The sequence below is a fragment of the Pseudophryne corroboree genome, assembly GCF_028390025.1.
Source record: "Pseudophryne corroboree isolate aPseCor3 chromosome 3 unlocalized genomic scaffold, aPseCor3.hap2 SUPER_3_unloc_52, whole genome shotgun sequence".
Lineage (NCBI taxonomy): Eukaryota > Metazoa > Chordata > Amphibia > Anura > Myobatrachidae > Pseudophryne > Pseudophryne corroboree.
Window position 1 is genome coordinate 800,921 of NW_026967544.1, and position 6,000 is coordinate 806,920.

Here is a 6,000-nt window from a genome sequence, read left to right on the forward strand (position 1 = left end):
GGCGCACTAAGAGAGAGAGAAAATTATTAATTTGTATAAAATATAACTTTTAATGTTAATCATCCCCTATCGTAGTATATCAACTATCTCAGGTAATACCACCTATACAGTTCTAGGCCCCACACATTACTGTGGGATAGATCACAATATTGAGCAAGTTATTCGGATCCCACAATATGTCCTAAATCCCTTACAGTATGTCTGTAATCATTGTTATATAACCTATAGTTGTATTAATGTACTGTAAGTCCAAACCCCTTGAGTAATGATCCCACAATCCCACACTTACTATATGAATTGGCACAAGTAGTACCACCTATGCAGTTCTATGTTCAATAGAATATTGTGGGATGTGTCACAATATTACATTTACTGTTATATCTCTTCCCTTAGGATTGGATTATAATATATCATTAGTCCCTTGTGGTATACCTGTGGTCATTGTTTTATATATACCAAGGGGTGACAGTCACATTCATGTATGGTGTTTTACAGTATTGAGTGATTAATCCAGCCAAGGAGTTATCTATAGTCTCCAAATATTGGGGTATATTACCATTTCTCATTATGGGGTTCTCAACCTAATTGGTTGTCTGAACTGTTTAAATAAACAGCTCATAAGTCATTCTTAACGTATCATTTCATTTGTGGATGACTCAAATCGTGAGATAGTTTAAATATAAATGAAGTCGTAGAAGCACATATCATGTAAAAGCCTGTTATTGAAAGGTGGATTAAAAAGAACCTCACTGTAGCCGATTTATTTATACATTGTTTCTTATCCAATTGCTACATACTCTGACATTGATTGTAGCTGATACGTCTTAAATCCTTCCCTTCACAGAGGGAGAGCAGGCTGCGGTGTAACACATTTGTTACAGTGTTGCTATGCAGTTCTCCTGCTGGCAATACTGTAATGATGGGGTATATGTAATTGCGGTCGAATTGCCGCAAATGTCGAAAAACGGGGCATTTTAAATTCGACATTGCAATACAGTACTTTTCCACAAAAAAACGGACGTTTCAGATTCGACTTTTTGAAATTCGACAGTTGTTAAATTCGACATGTCTGCAGTGGTAAAAATGCGGCTTATCGACAAAAGTACAGGTTGAGTATCCCATATCCAAATATTCCGAAATACGGAATATTCCGAAATACGGACTTTTTTGAGTGAGAATGAATTAGTTAAACCTTTGTTTTTTGATGGCACAATGTACACAAACTTTGTTTAATACACACAGTTATTAAAAATATTGTATTAAATGACCTTCAGGCTGTGTGAATAAGGTGTATATGAAACATAAATAAATTGTGTGAATGTAGACACACTTTGTTTAATGCACAAAGTTCTAAAAAATATTGGCTAAAATTGACTTCAGGCTGTGTGTATAAGGTGTATATGAAACATAAATGCATTCTGTGCTTAGACTTAGGTCCCATCACCATGATATCTCATTATGGTATGCAATTATTCCAAAATACGGAAAAATCCGATATCCAAAATACCTCTGGTCCCAAGCATTTTGGATAAGGGATACTCAACCTGTATATTCAATTGAAGAATGTCGATTCAACAAGAGTGCTGTTCGACAGTAATTTCGTCAATTTCAGTCCGCCTCACTTTGCTGGCGGAATCTAATAAAAAAATGTAAAAACATGTTTTTTTTGTGTGTTTTTTTATTGCTAATAGCATATCTATTTATATTAGAAGGGATTATGTACCTGCTTTGTCTATTAGGAGCCACAAGTATTATTTATATATTTTTTAAAAGAATATATATTTTTTTTAACTGACTAAAATAGAGAGAGCATGGTTTTCAGTGGGAAGGGGTGGGAATGGGTTAAAATCAAGAAAAAAATGCATGGGGTCCCCCCAGCTAAGCATAACCAGCTTCGGGCTATTTGAACCGGTCCTGGTTGTAAAAATAGGGGGGGGGGGGGGGGGGGAAATTGACAGGGGATCCCCCATATTTTTAGAAACAGCACCGGGCTCTGCGTCCGGTCCTGGTGCAAAAAATACGGGGGACAAATGATGTAGGGGTCCCCCGTATTTTTAACACCAGCACCGGGCTCCACTAGCTGGAGAGATAATGCCACAGCCAGGGGACACTTTTATATAGGTCCCTGCGGCCGTGGCATTAAATCCCCAACTAGTCACCCCTGGCCGGGGTACCCTGGAGAAGTGGGGACCCCTTAAATAAAGGGGTCCCCCCTCCAGCCACCCAAGGGCCAGGGGTGAAGCCCGAGGCTGTCCCCCCCCCCCCATCCATGGGCTGTGGATGGGAGGCTGATAGCCAACTGACACAAAGAAAGAATATTGTTTTTTGTAGCAGAACTACAAGTCCCAGCAAGCCTCCCCCCGCAAGCTGGTACTTGGAGAACCACAAGTACCAGCATGCGGGGGGGGGGACGGGCCCGCTGGTACCTGTAGTTCTACTACAAAAAAATACCCAAATAAAAACAGTACAGGCACACCGTGAAAGTAAAACTTTATTACATACATGCCGACACACACATACTTACCTATGTTCACACGAGACTCGGTCCACTTCTCCAAGTAGAATCCATGGTGTACCTGAAAATAAAATTATACTCACCAAAATCCAGTGTAGCATCTGTCCTCTTCTTTTTTGTAATCCACGTACTTGGCAAAAAAACAAACCGCATTTACCCGGACCAGCACTGAAAGGGGTCCCATGTCTGAGACCCCCGTGACTCCTGTCACAGAGGGTCCCTTCAGCCAATCAGGGAGCGCCACGTCGTGGCACTCTCCTGATTGGCTGTGCGCGTCTGAGCTGTCAGACGCGCATAGCACATAACCGCTCCATTATCTTCAATGGTGGGAACTTTGCAGGTCAGCGGTGAGGTTACTCGCAGTCAGTGGGACCCCTTTCATGGGACCCCTTTCAATGCGTGGTCCGGGTAATGCAGTTTGTTTTCTTGCCAAGTACGTGGATTACAAAAAAGAGGAGAGATGCTACACTGGATTTTGGTGAGTATAATTTTATTTTCAGGTACACCTTGGATTCAACTTGGAGAAGTGGACCGAGCCTCGTGTGAACATAGGTAAGTATGTGTGTGTCGGCATGTTTGTAATAAAGTTTTACTTTCACGGTGTGCCTGTACTGTTTTTATTTGGGTATTCCCCCCCCCCCTTACATTTTTCCAATTGGGACATAAGGCGCATGACTCGTTGGAAAGGGGCATGACAATGCTATGACATCCTTTCCACATTATATATATAATAGACAGAGAAAGCTTGTTGTTATTCAGTTACAATACCCTTTATTAATTAACACATTTCAATATACTGCCATACCCAGGATTCAAACCTATAACCTGTTGAATTTGAATCAAACACCCTACTCATTGAGCTATTTGATCCTGCATAAAAACTATGTACACTATACGAAGCTACTGTAAGTTTATAAAAACATAATCAGCATTGCAATTGAGCAGTTCTATGTAGTGTGCAGCCACACATGCAATCTCTTGCAGCCACACACCACATAGATCTGCTCAGCCGCAATGCTGATCATTTTTTCACAAAGTACAAGGTAAGCTTCAAATAGAATTCTCTAGCTTAGAATTATCTACCTTTCTATGCAAGGGCAGATAGCTCAATGAATAAACTGTCTGACTGCAGTGCCACAGGCAGTGGGTTTGAATTCCGGGTATGTCAGCATTTTGAAATGTAATAAAGGATAGTGTGACTGAATAACAAAGAAATCTCAAGTTAAGTTTATGAATGTTGTTTAGGTATTAGCAACAGAAGGCGACAAGGTAGGAGACAGGTGCAGTCAGGAGATGCTGGACTTCAAAAAGAGGGGAAGCTGCAAGTGAAAGTAATTAAAGCAGATAATTGAGAAGTGCCACCAACAGCACCCCCTACCCTGCAGCGCTATGTGTGGTGCCCCCTCCGCACACATCTAGTTACAGCCCTGATATCACGTATTACATTGATTCAATTACACTCATATGTGAGACTCCGTATTTCTGAGAAAGCCTATCATAGGAAATGTTCTCTAGGAGCCATTAAATCACAGATACGCTGTGCTGTGCTAGTTCCATTCAGGCATTGCACCACATGAAGTTTACTATATATCACGGATAACCTGAGGTGCGTATGTGCTAACCTATCTTCAAGTATTGTCTCACTATACATCCCATAGATAAACTAGATTGGTTGTCACTCATTTGGATATTTCTGGTCGTATTGTTACACAATTCTTTATATCATTAGATTAAATGTAAAAAAATTTCACAGTGAATTAAGCAGGCATATCAATGCCACTTTGAAACGCCACCCAACGTGCACGTTTCACACCAGCTTTGTCAGGACAAACCCGATTGCCCTACCTAGAATGACTATAAAGGAAAGGGGAGCCAATCGCGGACGGGTGTGTGAGCATGTGATCACGCATCACATCGTCCTCTCCAAGGCTCCTATTTACTTCTGCAGCGCTGATTGTCTCACACATGTCATGTGTCTAAAACGTCCAATCTTGGTAGATGATTCCCAGATCATAATAGAACCCGGGGATCAACATAAGTTAAATAAAAGGAGAAATTAAATAACACATTCAGCAGATGAGAATCTATACATAATCGAATCTTAGAGAATTTGTACTACATAAACAGATTTTTTTGGGTATAATTACATATATTATTGAATGCTTAATTGCATATTATGATCTCTAGGATAATTTCTCTCTTCATCACAAGATAAGTTAAGAGGGAAGGGGGATCATACATTGATAGAAATCCTAGACTGGTAATTCTGGTGTTGGGATTTACTAGCTAATGCTGAGCATGAATATATTAATGGTCCTGCGGTTTAATGCTTATATTATATGTGTATGAGTGATGGTGATTTAAGAATTATGACCGTGATAGGTGCAAAACAAAATATTGGTCAATGACCTTAGAGTGTATACATTTTTACGTGTTAATTAAATTAATTATCAAAATTGAGTGGTGAGAATTATTATAAAAATTATTGTGAATGTGCATATGTGAGAAAAAATAAAATAAACAAATCATGTGAAATTAATGAAGTAAAAGCTATATAAAATAAACGTGCAGAAACGTGAAGGTGAAAATAATATTGTGTGTATATATATATATATATATATATATATATATATATATATATATTTATATTAGAGTATTTAAACCGATTGTGAGGACTCAATATGATGGTATTCTCAGATTAATCATTTTCCAATAAATTCCCTACAAAAATGGATGAATTTATGATAAGGTATATGCAAAAATCTTCTCTAAATTACCACGTCTGGTGAATTGTATATTGCTGTATGCTCCTTCTATATAGATCTCATCTAAAGATTTGAGTCCTTCTTTATCAATATGGTTATTAATAGTATTTGTAACATATAAGACATACAAGTAAGATTTTGACCTCTGCAAGAAAAAAAATCTAATGAACGTATGTCATCTACTAGATATGTATAGAATTAGACAGATATCTGTCGACATATAGTAAATGTGGTCCCACAGTACCCTCAATTGAATCCATAAATGTGTGGGCACATTGGGTAAGTGATCAATTTCTCAAATAAGGGAATCCCATGAGAGCTATCAATCAATAAAATGTATCATGGTGTGTATCGAGATCTTAATTCCCCCATCATTGAAAGGTAAGTGGCTATTGTTATATGTTATCTCTTAAATCTCAGGGTATCATCACTTGGATTTGTGAATAAATGAGTGTAACAGGTAAGTAGTCTATTTCTCAGTAGGGAGAATTCCGGGTACACAGTGGGTCACATGATGGTATGCATCAAAATCACATTTTTACCTAATGTATGTTCAATCTTCAAAAATAAGGTAAGTGACTATTATTTTCCTTTAGCCCTTTTGGATACTGGTATCCCATTGACCTTCAAACCTGAGAAGATCTCCATCTGTGTCCCCACCTCGGATGTTCATCTCAAAGTGTCTACTACCCAATGCCTAATGGTCTGTGTGGACTTATT